General features: G+C 33.4%; 1 long non-coding RNA gene across 1 annotated transcript; it reads right to left on the bottom strand.

Annotated features, from left to right (window-relative positions):
* Nucleotides 1-14,201: 14,201 nt before the first annotated feature.
* On the bottom strand, nucleotides 14,202-15,992 carry LOC145050782 (uncharacterized). The gene is made up of 2 exons (XR_013683436.1): nucleotides 15,834-15,992; nucleotides 14,202-14,501 (listed from the first exon to the last, which is right to left on the bottom strand). It is a non-coding gene; the product is annotated as an uncharacterized LOC145050782 (long non-coding RNA).

Raw genomic sequence — 15,992 nt, 5'->3', positions numbered from 1 at the left:
TCAGCCACGGACTTTGAGGGCGAAGTCTAGTTCAAGTGGAGGAGAGTTGTAACATCTAAAATTCTGGTATGTCTTAAAACCCTAAGGAATGATAACTTTTGCATAAATGGTCCCTTATGTACGTTGGGCGTACTTAAGTTTACGTTTAGCATACTACATGGAAGTGGTTGCGGAGGAATTAGGGTACGTTGGGCGTACCTTGAGTTACGTCGGGTGTACGCGCCAGGGACGCAAAACCTAAATTTCCGAACTTGAGGCCTAATTAAACAACTTTAAGTCCCTTGGACTACACCCAAGAGAGCCTACATAGCCTTAGAACGTCCATATAGTTCTGGAAACCTTGTGAGATCATTCTTGAGCTTTAAAGAGTGCATTTGTGGCCTTTTAGTGTTTATTTCAAGAAGAATGGGTAGTCAAGCAAGCTTGGACCAAGTGGGTGCTTCAAGATCCTACACCAAAATCTTATTGCAAAGCTTCTGGAGGTAAAAAGCTTGCATCTTTCCTTTCTAATATTTAGATCTAGCTAGGGTTTTGGTGGTTTGTCCCTTTGATGAACTTTGGACCTCTTTTATTGAGCTAAGCCTCCCCATTTGATATGAGAGGCATACCTGAGGTCCTATAGTCATTTAGAAGTATAAAAATGGGAACTTGATGGGAGATTTGACCTCATGCATGGGTAAAAGACCTTAGAAAGGTCTTAATTGGGGTAGTTGGGTGTGTAGGAGACATGCAAGGGCATAAAGTTGCCAACTTGATGCCTTAGGACGTCTTTTCGGACTTAGATCTAGATTTTGGACGTGAAGGATTCAAGCACTAAGCACTTAATGGAAAGAGTGCTTAAAATGGTCGTACGTTGGGCATAACTGGTTGTACGTGGCGCGTAGTCCCTAAACCTTTAGTACACTGCACGTACCAGGGTGGTACGTTGAGCGTACGCAACTCAGATTGGGCCCTAAGCTGTTTTGGGCCTTTGGGCCTCATTTGGTTGTTGGGCTTGTTTGGATTCTGTGAGTTAGAGTCCTTTTCATCTGTTTGGGCCGTGGACTTATTGGTTGGGCCTTATTGGGCCAAGGGGCCTATTAAGGATATTGGACTTGGGTTTTGGGGACCATTTGCAAGAAAAAGCTAATTAGGCCTTGGGGGTAGAGTTTGAAGGTTGGGCCTTTCCTTGGGTAATTTAAGGTCTTATCATTGATTATATTATTATTATTGTTATTCAGCTCGAGAAGTTGTGGATTACTAGGAGGACAGTATTCGTATTCATCGGACGGAGGTGAGTCTTCTCACCATACCCATGGGTCTAAGGCACCAAGGTCGGCCCATTATGTGAACATGTTATGTGTGTGGTATTCATTTATGAATTGATATGTTATGTGATATTGTGTTGGTATGGAAGACCCCGGGGGAGCCTGTGGCGTTGGATATAAGACCATGTGGGGTAGCCCATGACATTCCTAGGTAAAGACCATGTGGAGTAGCCCATGGCATTGGATGTAAGGCCATGTTGAGTAGCCCATGGCAGTCCTAGGTAAAGACCATGTGGGGTAGCCCATGGCATTCTTTCTTAATCGTATTCCATGGTTTCTATGGCTTGATTATAGCTTTAATAGCTATCAGGATATGTGTATGTGAATGTGTGTGGTATGCTCTGGGAAAATCACTAAGCATTTCGCTTATAGGTTGTTGATTTGTCTCAGGTGCTTCTAAGCCCAATGGCAAGGGCACGGCGTGATGACGCGGCATGCACTCTTTCTCTCTTTTTAGTGTTTGGGACCCTCTGATGTTTTAAAAAAGAACAATGATGTAATGAATGTTGATTTCAAAACAAATGATTTTGGAATTTATGGTTTATGAGATTGGTTTTGATTAACTAAAAATGAAGATTTTCTTTGTAAAAAAAATGGTCATTACACAATCTATCACACCCCCAAACCGGAACGATGGAAACATTCAGGGGCGGAGGACGTCATGCTCGGTATCACAAAACATGCCTCATAGTAATCAAAGTAACAAACAACCATTGCATTAATATTAAAGTGTTTACATGTATTTGATCCACAAAAGATTTACTCCAAAAGTAAATAACAAAACAAAGACATGAAGCTATATGCTCCATCTTCTGAATCCTTGAGCGCGTACCTGTCTACTAGTTTCTTGAGAATACAAGTTATTTTGAAAGAGTAGATCAACATTTAAGCTAGTGAGTTCATAAGTATTTAGTTATAAAATGTATACTATAAGTTCTTTAGAAAAGTTTGCCTGTTCCTCTAGAAATAATATATTTTCTGATATGATGAATGATAAGTAAAAATGACTCTACAATTCCTTCTATGAGTACTTAATGAGTACAAATTATATAAAATCTAGATCAAATAGATAATCGATTATGTGAATCTGCCCTAAGCCCACAACCAAACAAGGAACAGGAAATGAGTCAGAAGTCACACATCCCATTGTTGGTTAGATCTTCATTGTATATAACCCCGGTGTATTCACTTGGGGCTTACGGAGTTAACTATAATAGTTCTTTTATATTTGATGAAAACATTCTTTAAGAAAATCATACATTTCCTTTAGTAAAAATGGTAACCATCATATTTCCTTCTATAATCACTTAGTTTATACTAGTTATATATAATCTGATATCGAACGGACAGTTAAATGTGTGAATCTACCACAAGCCCACAACCAAACTTGGAATAGGAAGTAAGTCGGAAAGCACACATTCCACTACCTATCGGATAAATTATATATAACCCTGACGTATAAGCTAAAGAATTGTAGGACTAACCATTTACAGATAAGTTTCTAGTTTCACCTGCTCAATGTTCTATCCGAAAAGTATGTTTTTGTACTAGAAAGAAGTATACTATGTTTGTATGTTATGACCTGACCCATACCTGTCACTCCCTATGATTACTTGGTAAATACGAGTTATATATATATATATATATATATATATATATATATATATATATATATCACTAAGATCGAATAGATAGTAGACTGTGTGAATCTACTCTAAGCCCATAACCAAACAAGGAACAGGAAATGAAGCGGAAAGCACACATCCTATTGCCTATCGAATCTGATTAATATATAACCCTAATGTATCTACCAAGGAATCATAAAGTTAGAATTATAGGCCCCTTTCAAATTGTATGTTCATGTTACTAGGAAAGTTATGAGGCGTAGATCTATTATTAGGAAAACCACTAGAAGTTATGAAATCATGTACTCTAGACGCCTTAGACGATACTGGTCTAAATTTCATATATTGTTATGTTTTATTTATTATTGTCTAATACTTTGTAGATGTACCCTGTGTAAATAAAACCCAGTACTTTGCATATGTACCCCATATATAACCTGATACTTTGTAGATGTACCCCTTATATAACCCGGTACTTTGTAGATGTAGCCCATATATATAACCTGGTACTTTGTAGATGTACCCCATATATATCCTTATAACTTGTGTATTATCATATTTTGTTCTAAACAATGAGTTAATGATAAATTCCCTTCCTAGGTTACTGGGAGTGTAAAGTATAAGTACGTGAATCATGTATTGTTCCTTTGTTCTAGAATATAGTATGTACTAAATCCCTAAACTAGCCTTCGACAGCTAATCACTATCGTACTCTCGGTACTTACTATTTGAGTACTGGTATTGGATTCTCCTTCAGCGGAAAGATGGAATTGACCATGCACACTGACTCCTATTCAAGATATGGATACTAGACTGTCCTGCATATGAGACGGATTGTTCTTCTAGCCTACATCGACGGGACTCAACTCCTTAATCTCTTCCTTCTATACCTATTTGAAAGTCAGGTACATATTATAGTTTACTAGTATACTTGTTTGAACTGCTACTGATTTGTAGAAAAGATTCAATTAACAACAATCTAACATCTTTTAAAAGAGCTTTTTAATTGAATTAATAACTTATAAAAGCAGAAGAATTTCTTTTGTGTGATGGTTATCACAGGTAAATATTAACACAATATAATTATGCTCAACTTGTATTCCCCCCCCCCCCCCCTTAAAAGCATTTAAAACTATTTAATAGATAGATTATAAGGGTATGAACTCACCTTATGTGGGTGATTCAACCTAAGGTTCGATATAGAATGATCAGTTCCACGAGTGAAGTCCCGAGGCACAAACGAGTCCAAAAGAGTGCTAGAAGCAAGTTAGGAGGCTGAAAGATGATCTCGGGTGGGCTTGAGGTGTTCACGGCCCAAGCTTGATGGTGTACAGCCCAAATGATGAAGGGTTCACGGACCACTTGAAGTTCACAGCCCAAAATGGTGAAGAACACTTGAAGATCTTGGTGTTTTGGCAAGTGTTTGAAGATCCTAGTAAGCTTATATGGAGTAGCACAGGAAAGGGGTGTTTAAGAGTGAAAGATGGTGTTTTTGAACTATGATACTACAGAGAGAATGGAGTGATTGCGGCCAGGAGAAGAAGAAGTGAAAGAAAAGTGGCTAAAATTCACCCATATAGCAAGAGATCACGGCCTAACAAGGGATTACGGCTGTGAACATGGTCCTTGGCCGTGAACCTCACTTGTTGGAGTTTTATGGCTCAAATGTTGTTCTAGGCTCTTGGTTCTTATGTGGTTCACTTCCTAACACACAATCCTTAAGTGTACTAGGCTTAGAACTCTTAAAATGACCCTTAACAAGGCTACAAGTTAATAGAAACAAGTCTGACTCTCAATTGATTGAATTGACTTACAAGATGAAATTTCGGGCTCTCACAAGTATCAAGCGGGGTTTTCAATTTTTGGGATTTCATTCCTCCCGCTTGGCAATTAAAAAAATAGAAGAACACGCGTTCGTGAAAAAAAAATTATAAAACGACAGTTTTACACGACACACTTTTTTATGATAGGTGCCCTCCGTGTTTTTAATTTTTGTGTGGGACATTAATTTTAGGGCACGCATAAATGTGCATCCTCTATCCTTCAAATTTTGGAAAACCGACATTAATTTTTAGGGTACGCACAAATGTGTGTCCTCTATCAGTGTGTGTCATTAATTGCACGTCGTAAAAGGTTGTTTTTCTAGTAGTGTAATTATCCACCTTCTTATTATCAACATGGGATATTCTAGAAACCCTAGAATATCCCCATTGAAACCTTCCATCCTTCTCCAAGAACGTTCTGGAACCCTTTTGTTTAACTATTGAACAATTGCATTTTAGATCATGCACTGTTAATTAATTCTATTAATCTCAAAATTAATTTCAATTAAATTTTTATTAATTCTCAATTAAATAATACTATTTCTAATTAATATATTATTGACATAATATATTAATAAACTATTTATTACAATTTATTAATCAAATAATAAATTAACCTCTCTCTCCAACAAATCATCATGTCTAATTGCTAGGTTTGAAGGCAACCTAAAAGGACTGTGTTGCTATCAATTCAAGTTTATACCAATTATAGTTATGGATTAGACATCTAACTCAACAGAAAGGAGTGTCGAATCCACATGACACAGCCTAAGCACCAATTCCTCTTTGTGCAAAGCACATACTAGTCAAGTATGAAACATATAAAAATGGGACTTTGTTTCTTAATTAAAAAGAAAAATTACAGTGAAATAAAATAAACAAAATCCAGTAATAAAAAGTGTTTCAATTCTACGACTCTTCTAATTATGCAATTAATCCAGATCTGATTATTTAAAATGCTTTTTTTCTAAGTTGGTATTGAAAACTAATAATAACCTATTGTGAGTTATCTTTTACAAAATTAATTAACCAAAACAAGTTCTTTAGTTAATCCTAACTTTTTACAAACTTAATTGAATATGATCTTAAATAAATCAGAAAAGAAGAATTATGATTTGTCAACAATTCCCGACAATAATTCTCACATGCTTAATTTGAAACATAAAAATAAGTAAATTTAAGTTTATAACATAATTAAATCTCAATGAGGAATCAATCTGTTACTTGTTACTTATTACAAGTTCATTAAAATAATTATAGATTTTAATTGATTAACTAAAATGACTTAGTCCTAAATTAATAGACCATTCTAAAAAGAATTAAAAATCAAACATTCATGAAGCACAAAATTAAACCAATAGAGAGAAGCGCAAATTAAAAACCAAATCTTAGATTAACAGCATAAAAAGTCAAAGTCTTTGCCGAACTGAAAACTATAGTTTTTAAACATACATGGATAAAACAAATATAGACAAATAAAATAATATGTAACGTAAAAATGATAAAATTTAAACTAATTAGTTGACTAAAAATCTTCAAATCTTCGTAAATCACCGGAAAACGTCATAATTTTGTTTAAAATGGCTCTACATCGGTCTATGAATTAATGCCTTGATTTGGAAGTCAGGAAGGTTATTTATAGGCAAAAACTAAATTTAGATAAGGATTATGGGGTTGATGAGGTCGAATTTTCGAAAAACATGAAAAATACAAAAAATTCGATAAATGCACAAGCCTAACTTATATCGAAGTAGATTTCCTTAAAAGGTGATCATAAAATGGGTGTCCTTATTGTGTAATGGCTTCAAAGTATGAAAATATAATTTTTCGGCTTCGTGAAATTGTCAAGATAAAAGTGTAATCGTATTTCTGATTGTGTTTCTAGGAGTTTAACTTTGACAAGGTCTTCAAATGGTTAGAAAATTTTACGGGAAGAAAAAACAATCGTGTAACATGATCATGCTCTTTGGCTGGGATCATGTAAATCCAAAAATGTACAATTCTCACCTGAAAACTTCAATTTTAGCTATTTTAATCCAACTTCTAGATTCCTTAGATGTTTTTCCTTCAAGAAGCTCCAAAAATACATCTAAGCTGCTTTCCAAAAACACATCCAAAATACTACTACCTTCAAAATGCTTGAAAACGACATAAAATCTGAACCATACAAGAATTCTGGTGAAAAACATGATTTGACTATAATTTACGCTAAATACATATACAAATAATAAAATATTATACAAAACAATAATAGAAACTAATAGAAAAGATGCAGAAAATGGAATTTAACAGGTATTCTTCAACATATGGAGATAGATAGATGTTTCTTTAACCATTATTTGAGTACTAGTGCTAAGATACGGTTCTATATTTACCTTTGAACTATTTCAAGTTCAATATGACTTCCACATTCCTCGTTAGATTCAATATATGTAGCAAACTCCTAACTGACTGGAAAACCAGAACCCCACAAATTGTTAAAATATCTCTTCATCTTGAATAATTGCATATTCATGCTTTCTCCTACATATAATATGCATCCTGTTATAACGTTCATAATTTCAAATCATAAATAACTGTAACAAACAGTTTCCGGATCAGACCGATTTAGGGCTTCAAGGAGGTAAAACCAAGGCTCACAATGTGAACCATAGAGAAATAAAAAGCTCAGGACGTGAGGTGCGATGCAGCCCAAACCCATGATCTTTTGGGATTTCCTTCATATTTAAACCCCATAAACTTCATTTTAGGGTTCCTAAACAGCCTCATTCGTTCCTAAAGTCAGTAAAACCCTAAACCTAGCCTCTGATTGTGATTTTGGTGGAGTTTTGGTGGCTTGGAAAAGAAGGGGTCGCCATTGAAGCATAGTTTCAGCTTGGAAGTTCCATTTGCAACCTCTAGCTACAATTCTGGACCATTATGAGTAACCAAGAACCAAAATTTATGTTCCCTTGTTATTTTTAGCCATGGTTTAAGAGTTAGATTGTTGGGACTCCATAAAGTTGGCAACTTTATGGGTCCAAGGGGTCCCTTGGTGCTTATATCTTATGGATGTAAAGTTTGGAGGATGTTTGAGTCCATGCTTGAGAACTTAGCTCCTTTTTCTTCATAAATGACCTAGTTTGAGATCAAGCTTTGTATTGGACATACAAGACCTTAAACAATCATTTTTTATGATCCTAGGAGTGTTAGAAAGCCTCTTGGAAAAATGGAATGGTGGATTAACAGATTAAGAGGATTTTGGATCAAAATGGCGAACAGACGGATCTCACGACGTGAGGAGAATGCATGTAACGTCGTGAGGGTTGTAAGACCCGACTATCTTGTCCTATAGTTGCTCACGACGTGAGCCATAGATGTTCACGTCGTGAGAGTCTACTGACTGTTGACTTTCTTTGATCGTTGATCGTTGACATTTGACCAAATTTTACTTTAGGTCAAACTTGAGGGTTTTGGATTGTTCATTAAGGTTTTACTTGGTTTTGGCGATTAGCAGATTCGCGGGAGCACACAGCACAGAAGGGGAAACGTGTCTCAGTTTTTCGGCTTCTTCATTTTAGGTGAGTTTTGCCTCATTGTACCCATGAGTCGAAGGAACAAATGCCAGCCCACTAGTTTTGGTTATCTTTCAAGAGAAGGATGTCATAAGGACTGTATATAGTCATGTAAGATAGACTGAGGACTCTTGATCTAGTCTTTCTTGTATGTTCCTTGTTTAGTTGTGACTCTAGAGTAAGATTACCTGTCTGGGTATCTATCTCACCTCTGAATATATACGATTATGCATTCCTTGTATTGTTGGTATTTAGTATGTTGCTATGTTGTAGTGATCTGTTAGATATGTATCCTGGTATATAGGATGTTGCTATGTTGTAGTGATCTGTTAGATCTGTATCCGACTATATATAGGATGTTGCTATGTTGTATTGATATGTTAGATTTGTATCCTGGTATATAGGATGTTGCTATGCTGTAGTGATGTTAAATCTATATTCTTGTATATAGGATGTGCTATGCGGTAGTGATCTATAGATCTTTTTGTCTATGTGTAGCTATTGGTTATCATCTAACAGAGTGCCCTAGGGACTGTATGTGGTCATGTAGGATAGCCTGAAAACTCTTGATCTAGGCTTTCTTGCATGTTTCTTGTTTGGTTGTGGCTCTAGAGTATGATCATCTGTTCGGGTGGCTATCTCAACTTTGGGTACTTATGGTTATGCATTTCATTGAGGTTAGCTGATAGCAGGAATGTGTGCTGTGAGAGGACTAGTAGCCGGTAGTGAGTTGTATGATTGATGTTTGCTTGTATTATGTGCCTACTTGTTCCTGATTGTTTATATGTCGACGTATGGTAGTAGTGGGTTGAGGCAATCCTGCTTTGTGTTGTAGGCCAAGATACCTGGTGCGAGGCGGCTGTAAGCCGTAGGCATGGAAGCTTAAGAAGAGTTGTTGGGTTGAGCCGGTAGGCCAAAAAACCCTACGTATTCCAACCTGATGGTGGATTGGACTCGTTTCATGTTGGCATTCCAGTCCATGGACTGGTTGGGCCTATGCATTCCAACCGGGAGGTTGTAGGCCGTTATGAATGCTTGTATGTTTATCGGATGGGGTATTTTGGGGGAAAACTCACTAACATTTATGCTTACCCAGTTGTTTATTGTTTCAGGTACATATCATCGGTGGCTATAGGAAGGCGAAGGCGGGCCTATAGACACTCATCAGTAGCATTGGGGATTTTGTGTTCGTTATAATACTCTGATTCTTAATATTTGTAATTATGAACTGATGGTTTTCTTAAACAAATTTTATAATTGGGAAGCTTTACTTTAAATAAAATGAAACAAAATTGGTCATGAAAATGGGACGTTACAATAACTCACCCTTAGAACATGTCCCTAAGCCAGTTAATCATGTCACATGGATCAATACTTCTCAAGTTCTTTTGAAGCTGAAAAATCAAGGTACCTTACATAATGAATGATACCTGAATAATTTTGGCGTCTACCATGTTCTCCTATGTCGAGTATAGTGAATCCAACTGCAGAATCCTTAAGAACCGGTTCTTCAATCACATGAAGCTTTTTTGTAAATCTGAGTACAAATCTCATGCTTTGAAACAAACGAGCTTATGCCCTTCAACTTGTATTCAAGGAGGAGGTCTGACAATGCATAACATGTAATATAAGAATTATCGTCTGAAGACATCTATTAAAACATAACTAGTTCTTTCCATGTTTACCTCTTGTGATGGGTATGTATGTCTGGATCACAAAAAAAATAGTAAATCGTTCATTTAAACAAATGTGATGTCTAGCCGAAGACTCTAACTTATCGTGAATCACAATTCACCTTTCAAATGTCAAATCGACACGGTTGGCTAATACAATTTCCCGCACCGAAACAACACTAGAATTAATATGTTTATTAAATTATTGTCGTATGCTTTACATTAAAACCCATGGCTTAGTTTTTGGTTAAAATCTTTTTGAAATTTCTTTTGACAAAATTAATTTTAAAACTCCTTTTAAAATAATTATAAAACTCTTCGTAATTCTTATTTTCTTAATCTTATTTGTATGTCATTTGTTATAAATCTAGGGACAAAACAACCATAGTGATGCACGACCCCCACTTGCTTTCTCAAATTCACCAAACATCCGAGTAGAAGAACTCCCTTAAGTCACCAATCTCTATGGGTCGTGTTTGGTTGTTTTCGATCTTTAATTTTATCAATTCATTTTTCCAATATATTTTTTCTTTCTAATTTAACATCTATTGCAATTAACTGGAAAAACTAAATTACATGGAAAAAATAAATAAAAGGCATGCAAGTTGTAAAATTCCAACTCTGTATAAATTGAAAAATACACATATATCATCATAGACATACGTCTAGTCGAAGAAATTGATTACCGGATCCATATATATAATACAAACACTTTTATACAAATTAAAAAAGTGTTTGGCAACCCTTTTGAGACAACAACAAACCGTCACAAAAGCTATTTTCAACTAGCATAAAGATTAAAAAATGCTAATCAGCTTTAGCGACATAATTAAGCATTTCACAATATCAATACTATTTTAGAGCGTGTTCGGCAAAATTAGTTGGTAGTATGTAGCTTGTAGTGGGTAGCGGGTAGCTTGTAGCTTGTAGCATTTTGTTAAACGCTACATGAAGTAGCATTTGGATTTAGAGCGTTTTGTTTAAACTAATCGCTAGAAACTTGTAGTGCCGAACAAGATTTTCTGTTCAAAACGGAGCATTTTGTTAAATGCTAAAAGCTAGAAGCTCTCAAACACTTCGTGCCGAACACGCCCTTAGTCTTTTATAAATCCCATCAGTATTAACGATGATTTTATAGCACTTTATTTTAAAAAGGAATACAAACATACAACTTAGAAATAAATCCTTGTTTATATATATATATATATATATATATATATATATATATATATATATATATATATATATATATATATATGTATATATATATATATATATATATATATATATATATATATATATATATATAGGAAGGATCATTTGAGAACTCATATATTCCTGAGAACCCGATAACTAAAAGTGGAGCGTTTGATCAATTATTTCGATGGCTTAGATGATCAATGGTATATTTTGTAAATCTAACTATCTTTAGTGGCATATTAGGTTTCTGTAAACATAATCATAAGGGTATTATCGGTATGAATTTTTTTTTTGGAAATTAGATAATTCCCCCAAAATCCGATCGATTCTTTTTCTCCCAAATCCATCGATTGTCTCACTCAATGACTCTCTTTAGTTCAGAGCTTCATCAACGATTGCTTCTAGATCAAACCCTTCTGCCTTCCATATCGGTGCCCTCTGCCTTCCAGATCATCGTCAGTCTCCATAACAATCACACCTCATTGATTTCTGTCAATTTCCTCCATGATTTAACCACGAACATGCAGGCACAAACCTCCTTGGAGCAAACCCTTTCAGAAAACGACAACAGTGAAGTTACCGATCCATAAAACTAATAACATCCATAAATCTCTTCACCTTCTTCTATTTGATGCTAGATGTAGATCTATTTAGAGCTTTCTCAATCAATTTCCTTTCTCACATCCAACATTCTGATTCTAGATCTATTCAGAGCTTGTTCACTGTAGCTAGAGTTCTAATTATGTTCATCGGTGTGTTTGTGGTGATAGATGAGATCATGTTTAAATCTAATTTCTAGATATAACCCTGGCTTCAAATTCTTTTTAGGTTCTTTGTGTTTCTCGTCGTGAATCGGATCATCATTCGCCTGCTCCGCCAAATCCTTCCACTGGTTCATCAGGTAATCACCCATAACCACAACATTTTCATTCTCTTCCTCCGTAATCGAATCATGAAACTATAATTGTTCTCAAAGCGGAGAAAAGGGAAGCAATCAAGTATTTGTGTGTGTGGACTGATTATCACCGGAGTCGAGCTGATGTTCTCACTAAATTGCTTTCCGGTCTCCTCGCTAGAAACCACAGACCGGTTTAGTTTGATGTTGACGTTGATTAGACCTGGTTAGTCACTGAAATTCGAATCCCAACCAGTTTCTTCATAGAAACTAGACACCTGTTTTTGGATATCCTTGTGTTTAACCAGTTTCTTCATAGTAACATATTTGTATAAATTTGTATTTCTAGATTATTAGATCAAATGAAAATAGACACATGTCTTTATACTTGGATGAATATGATACTTTTCTTTCATATAAATGCATTGGTAATTTTGTCTTATTTTTAGAAGGCATTAAATAGTGTAGGCAAGGAGATAATGAAGGTAAAACTAAGTAGTAAGTGTGGGGGTCTGAATCTGAAAGAGAGTTGGAGTAAAACACAAACAACGGCCTTGCTTTTGATGATTTTTGGTGTATTTGTACTTTTATGGTCTGGCCTTTATCTTATTACTAGGCGTAACCTCGCGCATTGCGCAAGAATGCATTTAAGTGATTAAAATAATTATGGGGAAAATAGAAATATGTTGAAATTTATGTTTTTAGTCTTGTTTTGGGCATTAAAAGAATTATCAAATAACATAAAAATTCATCAACTTATATTTAGATAATAGCTAATATACTTCATACCTTATAAACTTTACTTTTTCTTTTATATTATCCAATATATATTATAAGTTTTTGTATAACATTAATATAATCGACTTTTCTTATGTCCGATAATATTTTTTGGATAAAATAAGAAATAAGTTGTTTTAAATGAACTATTAATAAATAATATTGAACTAATAAACTTTGTATTACACTATTTATATTACACCAAAACATCCAAGATTTCATATATGAACTTTCAAATATTAAACATTGAAATTAAATTACACCAAAACATCCAAGATTTCATATATGAACTTTCAAATATTAAACATTGAAATTAAGAATGAAGTCATACAAAATATATCATTATACATAAATGTCATCAAAAGTTTTAAATAAGTCGATTAGTAAATATGCTATTTAATTTTAATTACATATTTTATAAGGCGTACGTTTGACTTCATGTTGGTACGCCGAGAATCTTCTTCCTTAATTTGTACCTAAAAAATTAAGTTGAATAGGAATATAAAATAGATATTACTAAGCATTAGTATAAATAATTAAAAAGGGTATGTGGATCGCCAACCACCGGTTAAAGACAATATACCTCTCTAGTGGTATCGATTCCTAAGTGAAATTGAAGTCGTCATTCTATGTACACCTCGTTTTCTAATTACATAAACAAATATGAGTAACCAAACATAAAATGTTATCTTTATGTAGGAAAAATATTTTAGTCAACTAAAAACTTAAATAATATAAGTTTAAGAGATATGAGTTTCAAAACATTAATGTTTTTATTAATCAATCAATTAAGTAATACATGTTGAAATTTTTACAATCATTATTAAAAAGCATTTGAAATATTATATTTTAAATGAATTTTGGTTGAAGTGTTTTGACCTCTATTATATATATATATATATATATATATATATATATATATATGTGTGTGTGTGTGTGTGTGTGTTATTTTGTTTTTACTAACTATTGTGTGCTAGAATGCACAGATCTGGACCACCGGATGGAATAGATTCAAAGATCATGATCTGAGGGTCTATGATATTACAATAGGATAACATGTATCATATAATCACACAAATTTCAGCATAAGGGCATTTTAGTCAATTAACCTATATTAAAAAAGGAAATTTTTGGATTTTTAGGGATAATTAATTACTTTGTTTTTAAAAATCTGAATATTTTAAATTAATTCAATTTTAAAAATCCAATTTTATTCTGTAAGAATGATAGAATGTCAACCATAAACTAGTAAATATAATTTCGATTTTGTTCTTGCAGAATATATTTCCAATGCAGATATTTTTGATAATTAACCTGATTTAAGAATTCTAGATTATTATTCATATGTATCCAAGTTGGGTTTATGATTTTATTATTAATACACATCCGAAATAAAATACAAATTCATACATATTCTTACAGACTAATATCCTTATGCATTTTAATATATTTATACATATTCTAATAGAATATCATCAAAAATGAATAAAATTTTTAAAAAATAGCATTCTTGAATATACAATTATTGAACAAATGCACTTAGTCTTCTTCAGTGGTCCATATAATCTACTTGATCTTCGTATATATACTTGTTGGTGAACTCGATTCTAAATATTTCTCTTGTAAGATCAATATTGAATTCCTTCTCTATGCAATTACGAAAGAATAAGATACATTACTCGTTAGTATTACCAGTTAAACAAAAATACTTGTTGTTAACAAATATTCTCAAAAGACATTCTAACATAATGCATATATATAAATAAATTCTAACAGGATACATTACAGAATGCACTTAAATCATTGTCTTTTTTTTCTATATGCATAAACATTCTAAAGCATGTATAAATGTATTCTGTTAGGATTACTAGCAACACATGCTTTATGTAATATTTATATTCTCATAGAATGAAAGTTGTGAATTGCACAAAAACCGATAAGTAAAAATTGAAGAAAATGCACAAACCAATGAGTAAGTGCAGGAAAAATAACAAGTTTTAGACATGATAGCTCATAAAAAATTCAATGCTTAGGTTGAAATGGAACTTAAGCATTGGAATCCAAGATTTCATTCTAACAGAATTGGAATTTGAGATTCCATTCTGACAGAATTACTATCATCATATTAGATACCAAGGCGATTTTGCTACTGCTACTAATTGAAGATTATTCATTTGGTGCTTGATATTCATGAGGAAGATAAGAGATCAAATTGAATTTGAGGGTCTACGATTCTTGCAAGAATATATGAGATTTTTTGATCTTTTATTTCAAGATTGAAAACCGATCCATGCACAAATTCAATTTGATCTTCTATTTCAAGAATAAAAAAACGATTATTTTAAGAATTTGTGAAATTTGTGTGAGTTTACAAATAAAACTTATCATTCTCAAGAATAATTTCTGTTACAAATTAAAAGAATGTTGATAGAAAAATGATGCTTTCAAACATGATTTATTTTTCACGAATGAAAATCAATTATTGAAAAAAAATCAATGAAAATCGAACCTTAGAATCTGACTTTGATAAAATCAAATTGATATTCATATCAAGTATTTTTCGAATAAATTTTCAACATGTAATTTTGGATTTATTAAAATTTCTCGGCACAAAGTTTGCATCAAAAATATAAAGTGATGTAACAGTAAAAAATCCAATAGTCCAACTTCGTTACAATGATAAGAATAGCTTGTTAAAGCTCCTGTGTGATTTGAGATGGTGGGAATTGGGAAAGCAATAAGAAAGAAAAAGATAATCACAAATTATACTTTTTGACTACGACAAGTAATTCCAACCTATACACAAAATAAGAAATCCAATAAAAACTTGCAGTTGTGTTCGAACAGAACACAAAAAGCAAAACATCAATTGATTATTTTATCAAAACGTGAGAAATTGAATAAATATGAATCTTCAATCAAACAATTAATCGTGATTAAAGATTGCGAAAATAGGAACAACAAAAGAGTAAAAATAACCTGGATAAAGCTTGGCGGCATAGGGATGGCTGATGATTTGAGGCGGCATGTGCTAAAGAAGAAGATGGATCCTCTGATGATATAAGAGAGACTAAGTCAAACATTTTTATTTTTGAAGTCGATCGTTGAAGATAAACAGGGGAAAAGACCAGGTTTTTG

This window comes from Lactuca serriola, chromosome 5, assembly GCF_051521515.1.
Source record: "Lactuca serriola cultivar US96UC23 chromosome 5, Lser_US96UC23_V15, whole genome shotgun sequence".
NCBI classification, from domain to species: Eukaryota; Viridiplantae; Streptophyta; class Magnoliopsida; order Asterales; family Asteraceae; genus Lactuca; species Lactuca serriola.
This window is presented reverse-complemented; position numbering and strand designations above follow the sequence as displayed.